The 14,384-nt window shown below is 37.0% G+C and overlaps 1 protein-coding gene across 2 annotated transcripts in view; it reads right to left on the bottom strand.

The window, feature by feature from the left end:
* The window catches only part of LOC144664651 (uncharacterized), a 61,285-nt gene that overhangs the window by 10,111 nt on the left and 36,790 nt on the right, over positions 1-14,384 (bottom strand). The gene's annotated exons all lie outside the window — the stretch shown is intronic.

Here is a 14,384-nt window from a genome sequence, read left to right as displayed (position 1 = left end):
GAGGTTTATAAAAGCTCTTAAACCATTGATCCTAATAACAACATCTTATATAAAAAATAGAAATCTACTGAATCAAGAGTCTGAAGTAAATTTTTACAGGATATAAAAACCTGTTGCTATTTTTTCTAAGGGGCTGTTTACATGATAACGGAATGACTTTCATCCCGGAACAAGATTCGTTCAAGAATGAAGTTCGTTCTGCATTCACATGACAAAATCGAGCGGCTCAGTTTAAGGCGCAAGACGATGACTTCAAAAAGATGTCTTCTTCGAACTTATCCGGATCACTGTGGACGGGTCTTTAAACACGAGCTGGGTGTGTATATTTACCTTTGCATTCTTCCAGTGTTTGTATCTTTTCTTTCAGTACTACCATGCTCTTTTCCATTCTGTTTAGTTCTTCCAAGATCGTTTCTTTTATTGTTGTCCTTTGTTGCAGCCGTTCTACTGTCTTCGCCAGAACAGGTTTGAGTTCTTGTATCAGAATGGATGACAACAGACATGTCACAAAAGCAATCTTCAGCAGATGAGTGGCCATCTCTGTGAAAAGAAAATAGAGGAAAAAAACCCGCAAACTAAAAGATGTTTTAAACTGCACGAGAAAATATAACGTGACACTTCTTTAAGACAAAAACAACTTCAACTTTAGTTGGTCTGGCACTCGATCTAATTGTGCGTTTTGAATTGAAAATATTCCGAAGTTAAATTTTCCGTAGATATACACTGAAAATAAGTTGTCAGCAAAAAAAAAGTTTAAACCATTGACAATACGACCACAACGAATTGCGGTAAGGCTAAATTAATGTCCGTATAAGTAATATTTAATAACAAGATTTTTTTCTCGTCACATAGAATAGTCCTTTATGGTTTATACAACCTTTTTTAATTGAAGGAAATGCAAATGCAGTGAATACATTCAAAACAGAAACAATTTCAAAACTACAGTTACTGCAGATCACGGCTGAGAAATGTGCAAAGGATCGCACAGTCCCAAAAAATACACGCAAAGAAAACGAATTCTTGAGTGTCGAATATTTTCATGTCCCATGCATTTCACGTCTATTTCTTTTAATAATAATTATAATTATAATAATAAAAATCGTAATAATAATAATATTAATAGCACATGGAAAAATCGGGCAGTTTTCGACAATTTTTTTTAACTAGTATTTGTTTAAGTAAAGTATTATTTCTTCAGATTACATGCCTATGTCTTGATTATTTTAGTTTTCTTTTAGGTGGATATTAGTTTAATCTTGTGTTTATATATCGGGTGTTTGGGAAGGAAATTTTGATACAAAAGTTTCTACTGAAGTCTTCAATGTATTGCCTTTTAATAAAGATCTATTAAAATTCGCTTTCAGAAAATTTCTTTGTACGCAACGTGCCGTGGAATTGTAGTGAACTAAAATTCTTTGGTACTTAACATACCGTGGATTCTCGGGTACCGGAATCCAGAGTGACATTTGCCGTACCGTGGAATATTCGGTAATGGAGTCTCGAAATACAAGTCTCGTACCGTGGAGTTTTGCTCGAAAACGAACACTTCAATGAAAAGCAAATAAAGGATATCGATATTACGTGGTTGCGCGGAGATATGAAATTTAGCTTCGAGCATTCAAATCGAGTTAGATATCGATTTAAACACGAGAAGAGAATTTTCACATCTTCAAGCAACATGTATTATTTAGTTTATTATATAAACCTACTAACAACGAGGTTTTTGACGACTTTCCGAAGATTTCCGACGATTTCCGAAGATTTTCAAAATGTACGAAGGTTGTACGAATGTTTCCGAGCATCTTCCGAACTTTTCAAAAAATTTCCGAAAATTGCAGAGGGAGATCCGAAGATGTTTCGACTTAATATCGATTAACTTTGGCTCATTCAACATTGAAACAGGGCAAACTTGAACGGGAAGCTCTCTTGTTATTGGCTTATCATGTAAGTTACCATGACGACATCAATATCTTCACATGTGAAAGAGAAAAATAGTATCTTCACTGTGCGCGATGAGCATATAATTTTTTAGAAAAAGGAAAAATCCTGGTATTTCATTGGTGTTTATATAATGTATAGCAAAATCTATAAAAAGAGAAGTAAATATTCAACTTGAGATACTGTGCTCGTATGCGGTACGCCATTATTCTCGACAAATCTGGAAGAATAAGCAAATTTTCGGGCCTTGACACGCCACGTTTTAATGACGTGTCTGCACATCGGATTTTCCTTGCCACAAAAAAAGTCGGGGAATCGGGGAAAATACGTTTCTTGACACGCGGTGGACACGTCGCGTGTCGTGAAGCACGACACCTCCGAATTTGTCCGTATTCTCGTAGAATACGGGTCCCAGTGGTGTGATTTCCGGACCACGACACGGGCCTTTTAACACAGTGGATCAATTATTTTATCTGGGTTGAAACACAAAACGGGAAAAACAAAATTTAAGATATAAACAAGTAGTAAAGATTTGAACATACGCTAATTAGGAGAGAAGGGAAAATCATAACTAAAAGAATCAATTAACCATGCAGGTTAAAAACAATATAGAAATACCAACAATGAATTTAAGTTTCGTTAAAGCTTTTTTCGGAATACTAGGGTTTTATTTTACAAACAGAGTTCAAGAGGATCCGAAAGGGGGAAAATTGCATTTGAAAATGGCAACAACTGGTCATCTTTTCTGGACGTATCTTACCTAATAACTCATCGAGCGTAAAAAATACCCTGGCTTCCTCACTAACAGAATCCAAGAGGAAAAAATTCTAGTACGAAACATTTTTCATTGAATTTGAAGATAAACCATTTTAATATCAAATTTAGTTTCCCCGCGGCTCGTCTATGAGCGAAATATGTTTTGTAACCTTAAGAACGAAAATGAACAGTTGAATTTCCTCGTGTACCCATTTGGCATTATCCACGAAAAAGTGAGCAAGTATATTACTCAGCTGTTAATACTGCAAACTAGCTTTAAAGGACTCACCGCAATGCGGGTTCTTCGTTTAGCTTTCCTCGTTCTTCTGTAATAGGCCTTGGTTGTCGGTTAGCTCTCTGTGCAGAACTGAATGTGATCGGTGGCTTTCAACTTTTTATGAAGCCCCTATTAGCAACGATAAAATATAAAATTGATATCTGTCAGGTAGGAAAAATGTGTGTAAGTGCTGCTTAAAGCTATCGAGACTTTCTGACGCCAGTAGAGTTTGCAGACAGAGCATGCCCAGTTGTATTCACCTTGAGTGGGCCTCTTATTTACTCAAACGTAAAATTTTGCCGAGTTAAAATTAAAGAAAAAGAAAATTCACACTTATTCTGTAAACTTCAAGAAAAGTGAAGACATTTTCAGATAATGTGAATACTAGCATCAATCTTCTTTCTCGGAACTCAAGATTCAGGCTAATACTGAATTAAAAATAGCGCTCAATGTTTGCGATTTTCAACAAAAGATGACAAAGACTACGAAAAAGGGATGACGAAACAGGTTTTACTTTCGAGTTTCAATAACACAGAACGTGACCATTTAAAAGCAATTAGCAAATAAGAACAAAGTAAGTGTCAAACTAAATAGACGTTTCGTGAAAACACTCTTTAGCTGACAAAACGTTTTATCTATCTATCGTTTTATATGGCGCCAATTAGGTGTGTACCTATACATTTACTTTACAAATACTTTAACTAACAGACGTAATTATTTATCGAGATGATTTTCATAAAGCACGCACCAATTTTTTGCCCATTTAAAGTCACGAAAGGAAAGGCAGTATCTTAGCAGTATAAGGGACTTCAACAAAAGTGCAACAGCCAGAAAGAGCGTAGATATTAACAACCATTCTTACAGATCAGTAAAGTCAAGTTCAAGGTCTAATGTTCAGTATGGAAATAGCGCTAAAATTTACAGTTTTAAAATAAAAGACGACACAGACTATTCGAAGAAGGATGACGAAGCACATTTCTCAGTTGTTACCAAGGAAGATAATTGTTCAGTTTAAAATGCTTTTGCTGACAATATCCGTTTTCAAAACGGGTCCATTTGTGCAAAAAGCAACTGAGTAAACAGTTTTTAAAATGTCAAATAAAAATGACGTTACAAGAAAACACTTTCTCTAATAGACGAATCGTTCTACTTAAAGGCGTCGATATGGCGCCATTAGATGTTTACCATTACATTTATCGAAATGATTCTCATTTTACGCACGCCAACTTTTTGCCCATTGCTAGTCACGAAATGAAATGCGATCAATATTACTTATGCAACACAACTGAGTTTTATCTAAGAAATACTTTTGGGTAACTGTGAATAAACTGGTAAGGGTGAAAACTACACTGAATTCTCGTCACTAGACACTGACAAGAGATATTAATTATCTAGGGAAATACCGTACTCGAAAATACTGTCGAAGCTCCCGAATAGTCTTCGAATAGTCTTTGTTGTCTTTCATTTTAAAACTGTTAAATTTGAGCGCTATTTGAATACTCAAAATGTTTTTAGCCTGTTTTTGTCATTTGCTTGGTGCAAAATTGGATGCGTTTTGTGCTCTTGAAACCGATTATCAATATAATAAGTCTGTACTTAAACAGTGTTTTTAATTTCTTCTTCGTACAGTATTTGTCGTTTTTTTTTTTTTTAAATTGTAAAGTTTAAGCGCTATTTTAATGCTCAACATTACCCTTGAAATTAAGTTCCAAATTGCTAGAATGATTGTTAACATTTACGGGCCCTCTGGCTGTTGCACTTTTGTTGAAGCGCCTACCTATCCCTCATACTGCTTATGGCCGCTTACAAAGATCATTCTCATAAGCCGCCAGCCCCTATGAAACCTTTTGTGCTACCTATGGGTGTCCGCATTCGAGAGCTTCAACTGTACTTTGGAGAATTCCCCTAAAAAAAACAATATCTCTAGTCAGCATATAGTGTCAAAAAAATTCAGTGTGCTTTCCATCCTGACCAGTATATTCGCAGTTACCAAAAGTAGTTCTTTAAACAAGCAATTTATTGTTAGATAAAACTCATTTGCGTTGCAGTTGATCCCCTTTCGTCTTTCCTTAACAATCATTTTAGCAATTTGGAACTCAAAATCAAGGGTAATGTTGAGCATTAAAATAGCGCTCAAACTTTACAAGTTTAAAATAAAAAAACGTCAAATACTGTACGAAGAAGAAAATACGAACACTGCCCCGTATACCTTCAAGGGGTGATTTTTTTCAAAAAATCTTTTTTTCAAGCCAAATCATCGACTACTAGTTTATCTTCATTTCCCCCCCAAAAAAATATATATATATATATTTTAAAAACTTAAAACGCAGCGAGTTATCCACATAAACGTACTTCTTGAATACAAGTCAAAAGTCCGCTAATTGATAAAAGTTAATTAGAACGTGTCAACCGCAGAGTTCTACGTAAAACTTTTCGCAGCGATCTCATCTCACATTTCAAGTCACCTTTTTTATTTTTTTTTGTACAATTTCATCACAACGATTTTATCAAGAATCGTAGTTTTTGTCGGTCAAAAATATTCGCCCAACACAACATTTGACAAAAATATTCGATCCTTTTGTCAGGGATTTAAAAAGCAGCGACAACCGACTCGACTTTAAACGCTTGTTGTGACGAATTTGATCGGCTGAGAACAATGCATTTCGCAAGCGAGTTTCGTCCCTGCCCTCCTGGCGGCACACTAGGCGGTTGCCCAAGAATTCATAGCATATTAAGTTGCCGATATTTGGCTTGAAATCTGTTTCTCATCCTGTTTTCCTCTGTTTCCAAGACTTATTTTCTTTCCGCGTCCTGCAAACAAGCGACTGCAAAGCCCGAAAGGTTTTCCTGTCCAGAGCGCCTCTTGGGACTCATTTGGAATCTCCTGGTTTTCTGCTGGCTGGTGTATGCCCAGTAGGCGACTGCAGTATCCACAGTATAGACGTACGGCGCAGCAAAGTTGTGAGATTTTCGTAAAACTTTAGAAGCGAAAAAAGTGACTTTTTTTATGCGATTGTCTCTTCTTTAAATGAATTTATAGGGTAGGAGAACCTTACGGATTGCCACAAAATTTGGTCGGAAGATTCCCAAGAAATTTAGCAAAAAACCTTTTGAGGGATTTTATATTTTTCGAAATAGATCTCCCGCTATGGCCTTTCTCGTTACAAGTATCTGTAAAGTTACCCAAAATTGACAGATAAATTGCGAAGCAACCAATTGGAATATCGCTAAAGCCACACATGGTTTTGAAGATTAACTCCTTGTGACTGATATTATGCACAAGTTTTGTTCGTGTGGCTGAATTCGGTACCCGATAAATTCGGTAGATCAAGAAGCGAAACAGGTCATTTCGGGTTTCCGGGCCATTGTTTTCGTGCAGTTGAAAGAATTGAAGCGAAATAAATTTTATCTGATAGTACATTTTATTAGCTTTGTATTGATATATAGTTTACGGTGGCTGAGTCTAAAACAGCGCACATACATTTTTTGGCTAAGGACACCCGCGAAGGTATAATAACCCTAACCTTAATACTTATTATATTGATAAGTTTCAAGAACACAAAACGCAACCATTTTTCACCAAGCAAATGACAAAAACAGGCTCAAACATTTTGAATATTAAAATAGCGCTCAAATTTACAGTTTTAAAATTAAAGATGAAATAGACTATTCGAAGAAGGATAACGAAGCACATTTCTCAGTTGTTACCTAGGAAGATAATTGTTAAGTTTAGAATGCTTTTGCTGACAATATCCGTTTTTCGAGAACACAAAACGCGAACATTTGTGCAAAAAGCAAATTAGTAAACACTTTATAAAATGTCAAACAAAACTGACGTTAAAAGAAAAGTCTTTCTCTTATGTACGATTCCTTTTAATAAATGGCTTTGAGTGGCGCCATTAGATGTTTACCATTACATTAACTTTCAAAAGACTTTAAGCTACAGTCGTACATTTGTATTTAAGGGCCTGTTTACATGATTCCGGAATGACTTTCATTCCGGAACGAAACTCGTTCCGGAATGAAGTTCGTTCTGCATTTACATGACAGAGTCGATCGGTTCAACCAAAGGCATTTTCACGTGCGTGGTTTTCGCGCGAGGTCAAAACAAGATGGCGCATGTTTCGCGTAAACATGTTTTTGTGGCCATTAATGGCCGTATCTGCAATTTTAACGAGTAATTTGACCATAGAGCTGCTTCTTTGGGCTAAACAGTAAATGCTATTACATTTTTCGCTCTGAATTCAAACTGTGGAGTCCGTATGCGGTTTCGCGAGTTGCGGCTTCATCTCGGAACGAAATTCGTTCTGTGTTTACATGATACCAGAATGAAATGTCATTCCAGAACGAAACTTTCATTCCGGAATGAAAACCGGAATGAACTCATTCCGGAATGACTTGACTTTCGTCTCGGTATCATGTAAACAGATACAGAGAAATGTATGGGGATGGAATGAACTCGTTCCGGAATGAAAGTCATTCCGGAATCATGTAAACAGGCCCTAAATGATTCTCATATACCGCACGCAATATTTTGACCATTACTACTCATGAAATGAAAGGCGATTGATATTAGTTATGCAACGTAACTGAGTTTTATCTAACAATAAATTACTTGTAAATAATAAAGATGGTAGATTTTAAGCTCGGTGATAAATAGTGAAGAATATTATTCTACATGACACGAGCGTGGGACAATGTCGACATTGCTGATCCTAGCAGTATGCAGGACGCGTGTCAGATATCAACCTAGTAAATGGCCTAGCTCACAGCGAGTCTCACGTAGCTTAGTTGGTTAGAGCGCCCAACCGGTATTCTGGGAGGCCATGGGTTCGATTCCCGTCGGAGACTCAGATTTTTTCTTTGTCCCACGCTCGTGTCATGTAAAATAATATTCTTCTCAATAAATTACTTGTTTAAAGAAATACTTTTTGTTTACTGTGAATATACTGGTAAGGATGGAAAACACACTGAATTCTCGTCACTAGACGCGGAAGAAGCGGATATTTCAATTTTGGGACCTAGCTTAGAACTCTACTGTACACAGCCGAAAATTGTAGTCCTTTATCGGCTAAAATATGCAAAATCACATCTACATTTTCAGTATTTAAAAAGTTATGACCGTTTGTATCAGCACATGTGCGAGTAATAAGGACGATATAAGCGGAAATGTTGTTATTACTCGCACATGTGACGATACCAGGCTGATACAAATGATCCTAACTTTTTAAATAATGAAAACGTACATGTGATTTTGCATATTTTAGCCGATAAAGGACTGCAATCTTAGGCTGTGTAGAGTGGAGGTATCAGCTAGGTCCCGAAATTGAAGTATTCGCTTCTAAATTAAGGTCATTTTTCAACCGTCGTTCGATGTCGATCAGTGGAAGTCATTATATCCTTGATTTCGCATTTCCAGATAAAGCGAGAGAAAAATTCCTACTTTCTTAAGAAACTTGAAATGTTTATGAACAAATTGATACAAAAGTTGTTGGTATTCGATGCGAATAAAATATTTGACAGCGGCTCGAAAAATGCCTACTTTTCCCGTTTTCAAGACATGGCAGTGGGACTGAAGGGGGAAAATATTTAATGGATCCTAACGCGGCCAGAAAATCATTTTGAATCAAACCAAATCTGTTTTAGTTCTAGCCTTGGTAGAGTCTTTCAGTTGCCACAGTTTCAGGCAAAATTATTTTTGACGCATAATTTGAGTGGGTGTTTTTTAGAAAGACGGCCTCTAAATTGCTTGTTTAAAGAAATACTTTTGGGTAACTGTGAATACTCTGGTCAGGATGGAAATTCTCGTCACTAGCTAGACCCTGACTAGGGATATTGGTTTTTAGAAAATACTCGAAAAAACTGTCAAAGCTCCCGAATGCGGACACCCACAGGAAGCACAAAAGTGTCCGTGCGGGCTTGCAGCTTACGAAGCGGCCATTAGAAGTATGAAGGAAAGGTGACCGCTTCAACAAAAGTGAAACAGCCAGAAGGCGCGTAAATGTTAACAATCACAGTCGCAATTTAGAACTCAAGTTCAAGGGAAATTTTAAAGCATTGAATTTTCATTTAAACTTTACAATTTAAAAATGAAAAACGACAAGCACTATACGAATGATGAATAAAGAACACTGTTTAAGTTCAGGCTTATTGTATCGATAATCAAATTTCAAGAACACAGAACCCAACCATTTTTGTACCAAGCAAATGAGAAAAACAGGACGCTCTGACTAGAGAAATTGTTTTCCTAGGACTCGAAAATATTGTCGAGGCTCCCGAATGCGGACACCCACAGGAAGTAAAAAAGTGTCAATGGCGTCTGAGCGCTTACGACTGCTAAGCAGTCATTAGCAGTGCGAGGGATATGTGGCCGCTTCAACAAAAGTGCAACAACCAGATGGCGCGTAAATGTTAACAATCATTCTCAATTGTTCATGGGAAATATTAAGCATTGAAATTGCACTCAAACTTTATAATTTTTTATATAAAAACGACAAACACTATACTGTTTAAGTTTAGACTTATCATATTGATAATCGAGTTTCAAGAACACTAAACTCAACCATTTTTGCACCAAGCAAATGAGTAAAACAGCGAGCTAAAAAAATTTGAGTAGTAAAATAGCGCTCAAATTTTACAGTTTTAAAATATAAGACGACAAAGACTATTCGAAGAAGGATAATAAAGCAGATTTTTCATTTGTTACCTGAGAAAATAATTGTTTAAGGTAAGAATGCTTTTGCTGAAAATTTCCTTTTTCAAGAACACAAAACGCGACATTTTGCAACATGCAAATGAGTAAACACTTTTTAAATGTAAAATGAAGTGACATTACAAGAAAACACTTTCTTTAATAGATGAAACGTTGTATCGAATGGCTTTAATATGGCGCCATTAGATGTTTACCATTACTTTACCTTCTATATACTTTACACAACCATCGTAAATGTATCGTATAACGCATGCAAAAATTTTTGGCATTACGAGTCACGAAGCGAAAAAAAGATCGCTTTTGTTAATCTGACATAAAAGTGTTCTAGCTAAAGCAATAAAATGGTTGTTTAAAGAAAGTATTTCTCGGTGACTGAGCATTGGTCATGCATGATGGAAACCACACTGAAGTTTCGTGACTAGACACTGTCTAGAGACATTGTTTTTACTGAAATACTATCAAAGCTCCACGAAAGTGGACACCCAAAGAAAGCCAAAAAAAGTGCCCTTAAGCGGGACTGGCCGCTTTCGGGAATGATCTTTGTGAGTGGCCATTAGCAGAATAAGGAATAGCTGGCCGCTTCGACAAAAGTGCAACAGCCAGAAAGCGCGTAAATATCAACAATCATTCTTACCATTTGGAACTCAATTTCAAAGCTATGTTGAGTATGAAAATAGCATTCACATTTTTACGATTTTAATATAGATGTCGACAAAGACTAAAATTACGAAAAAGGAATAATAAAGCAGGTTTGTCAATTGTTTCCTTACGGAAGATAATTGTTTAAGCTCAGAAAGTTTTTGTTGACATTCAAGTTTCAAGACCACAAAACTCGACCATTGTTACAACAAGCAAGTGAGTAAACATTATTTAAAATTATGTCAAACTAAAAGACGTTTCATGAAAACCCTATCTCTAATAGACGGTTCGTTTTACCGAATATGGCGCCGTTAAATGTTTACCATTACATTTACTTTCCAAGCACTTCACCTAACAGACGTAAATTTGTGGAAACTTACAATTCACGAAATAAAAGGCGATCGCGATTAACATTACTTATGCAACGCCACCGAATTATTTCCACATCAAGCTCAAGCTAACGATAAGAGTCACAGTACTCTGAGACTCAATTTATGATTTGGAAAAAAATTTGTTTTGAGATATATAAACTCGAACGCTTACTAAAAATTGACTTACACTGCTGCTATGTCGTGTCCGTTCTTGTTTGCCATCTTATCAGGTCAATTTGAAGTAATTTCGACGAGTTATTGCTTTGCGTAAACTTTGAACACGTGTACTTTATTAAATAAGTACTCCCAAGGCTGGAAACTGTTATCGACTGCATCTAACCCGAAGCGAAACATCTTTCGTGAAATTGGTCAAATCGCTACGGAATTTTCACCACCGTAACCTCCAGCCATTTCCCTTTCTTATCGTTGTCTCTCTGGTTCCGAGTGCTATACTGAAGCGTAGAAGAATCCTCCAAAGTGCAATTTTTGCTTTTATTTTATAACACGTAACAGGTGAAACCACACACAACTTTAAAATGGCGCTGGTTAGACAAAATATACATTAGCGGGGAAGGCATGAAGATATTGTCACTAACTCCAAATTACGTACGCTGTGGGACCCGGAGAGGTCCGGGTCCCACAGCGTCACATAAAAATTGCCGGCCCTTTTCTAAAACGACGATTTTCTATTTCCGGTAGAAAATCGACCTCTCTGGATCTTATAGGAAATTATCGCTTCATGAAATTAACGCGAATGGAAATATTTCGCGTTAATTTAAGTTACCTTAATTTTTCTTAGCGTTGATTTTCGTGCCGTTAATTAAGTGGAGCGTTATTTTCCATGACCTTAATTTCCATTATTTTGGCCCCAATTTGTCGATAAAGTCCAGACGTTCTTGACTCCTAGGAAAAAGTATTATTTTATAAGAGTCGAAATCTGCCGGTAACACTGATACTGTAAACGACTCTCGAAGTTGTCAGATTCCTTCGCTCATCCTTTATGTTTGGGAAAAGTACCGAAAAAATTGTTCGCGTTTAAGGTTATAGGCTTTTAAGTGTTGAAATAAACTTGTTCCTATTGTGTACGTCGTGTTAATTTCCTTCATTTTGAAATGTTACCCTCTCTTTCGCGTTAATTTTCTTTATTTGGAAGTAATTTTTCCTTCAATTCGCGTTAATTTCAAACACCTTATTAGTTAACACAAGCGTTAATTTCCTATAATAAGGTAAATGACGTATAATATAAGACCATAGCGAGACTAACTTTGAAAACTGTTTATCCCAGCAACATTTCATTGTAAAACCGTGGAACACTATCAGTAATCTCGCCCCTCAAGGCAAAGTTTCTAGTCTTAAAAATTTCTCCGCCACTTATTTTACTTTACCGGACAAAACCTATGATATTGACATGCCCTGCACCTGGTTCCTCTCCCGTAACTGCCTTTGCCACCGCTCTTAATTTTAGCTGGCTAAAATTATCTGCATCTTGTTTTTAACCATAAGTAATTAATTAGTTTTATTGTAATTTTATTAAATTTTTTATATTTTTTACTAGTTTTTAGGGTTGCGCCTTGCACAGGTAACTTTTCCCGTTCGCGCAATTCCTATTTGGTCCTTTTTTATTCCACCATTTATTTTATATTATATTGTATTTTCAAATTTTAGAAAAAAACCCATATTCCAATCCATTAATCTTCGTCCCTTTTGCCATCCGTACCTTCTTTTGTATTTGCCGTGTTATTGAAATGTTCCTTCAAAGGTTATTTTTATTTCGCCGAACTTGATGTTCACTTCTCGTGCCTAAATGTGGCTAAAATCCTTGACACAGTCCCTTCAAAATCGATGACCCTACATATAGATATACTCACTAAAGATTGCCTCTTCTATACTTACGCTTACTTGTTCTCATCGCCGCCTTTTATTTCACGTCTTAGCCGCGGAGGTACTGGTTTCCAGCCCTTTGCTAGGCTCACCATCTTGGCAGCGTCCATGAGCCCGAAGCCAAAAAACTTGAATGATTTAACTATGGTACTGAAGTCGCTTTAGACACAAAGCAGGTTGGCTTCACACCTTCCTCTATTTTCTCCCGAGACCAGCAAGCAGCAGTCGGCAGTTTACTCCGAATGGAAACATGTTTTTCTGGCACTTGACTGCTGATGAATGCACTGAGAAAAAATGATCTCCATGAAGAAGGACCTGATCGATATCTTGGCACCTCCATTCGTGAATCGGCAAAAAATGCTCACATAATAGAACAGCCAAACAAATAAAAATCTATTGTCTTCCTCGAGATTCATCCTTAAACTGTTCATGACCTTGATGAATACTTTCCACAGTTTATCGTGTCCTTGATTTCCAATCCTGCTCGAAATCGATCGATATCTCACATGTCTATTTAAACCTACATTTTAAGTACACAAACACAAAAGAGTGGTTACCCCGGATGGCATACAGATTACCCAGGATATAAAAAAAAACTGCATCGACTGCGCATGTCTCCGATCTTACATCCGACAAAACACAGGGGCCCTCACACCTGATAAGAAAATAATTAAAAATAACAGTTTACCTGCTTTTGTCGCCACTTTGTTCTTTTTACGCGGTCTGCAAGTTGGTGGTCTGGAGCCGAATAATTTATAGGCGGCCAGCCGGAGCGAGAAGACTGGAACCGAGAGAAGACTCTTAGTTTATGCTTATCACTATATAGCACTCCCAAAGTGATCGGACGTGGTCCCGAGAATTAATATTTCCGAACTGTTTTCGACCGTCCCAGACCCCACACCTTTCTCGATTGCAGACCTCCCACCTGCTTGACCGAGTATTAAAAATTCAAAATGGCCGCTAAGCAAAAAAAGCGACGATAGGTAAGGTAAAATTTATTTTTATTTATCCTTATAGCTGATGCGAGGGCTCCCTGTGACTTAATTTGGCTCTTACTCGCTATTGTAAAGAAAAGGCTGTTGCCTCGCTAGGACTCGACAGCCAAAAAGGCAAATGTACTAGACTGAGAGCACTAGTCTTTCTCGCATATCCTTGAAAAAAGAAAGGAAGAAAAATGACCGCGAAGAAACTGAGTAGTAGCAGTAATAATGTTGTTTAATATCTTCGCTTCAGCAAAACATGAACCGAGGAATTGGGAAAACGTGACCGAAATTTTTTTAATTATTTCGGTTGTGACAAGGATTTTTTTTTTCTGCCTGAGGCTAACGTGACTAATGTCGACTTGGGAACAGACAATTTAATTGTTCAAGGGGGCAATTACGAAAAAAACTGATTTTATATGAAAAGTAGGAGAAAAAAATCGTGCACCGGCGAGCACGGAAAAAAAATTCGAGGCCCCACCTGATAAACATGGATGGTACAAAAAAAATCTTGCATAGAGTTATGTTCGTAAAAAAAATCTTGCAAATACCAATGCTGAAAAACAAAAATTATTGAGAAAATTTCCCACCCCTCTCCCCTCAAAATTACATGGTTCCTCACTTATATAAGGCGCTATTTACATAGACTCTAGTGAATACGTATCTCACAGGCAGTACTCGTGCTGAAGCTCGAGCACCGAACGCCACATGTGCTTTGTAGATATTGCAAGATATTGAGATAGCCGATATAGATATTGAACTCATTCTGCTTCAGTAGTCAGTTATCATAAGTCGGGGGAGGCAGGGGTTGAAGAAGTACTCCCGTTTAT

This window comes from Oculina patagonica, chromosome 9 (assembly GCF_052425735.1).
Source record: "Oculina patagonica isolate OP01 chromosome 9, crgOcupat, whole genome shotgun sequence".
Taxonomy (NCBI): domain Eukaryota; kingdom Metazoa; phylum Cnidaria; class Anthozoa; order Scleractinia; family Oculinidae; genus Oculina; species Oculina patagonica.
The sequence above is the reverse complement of the archived record's forward strand: the minus strand, read 5'-3'. Positions and strand labels throughout refer to the sequence as shown.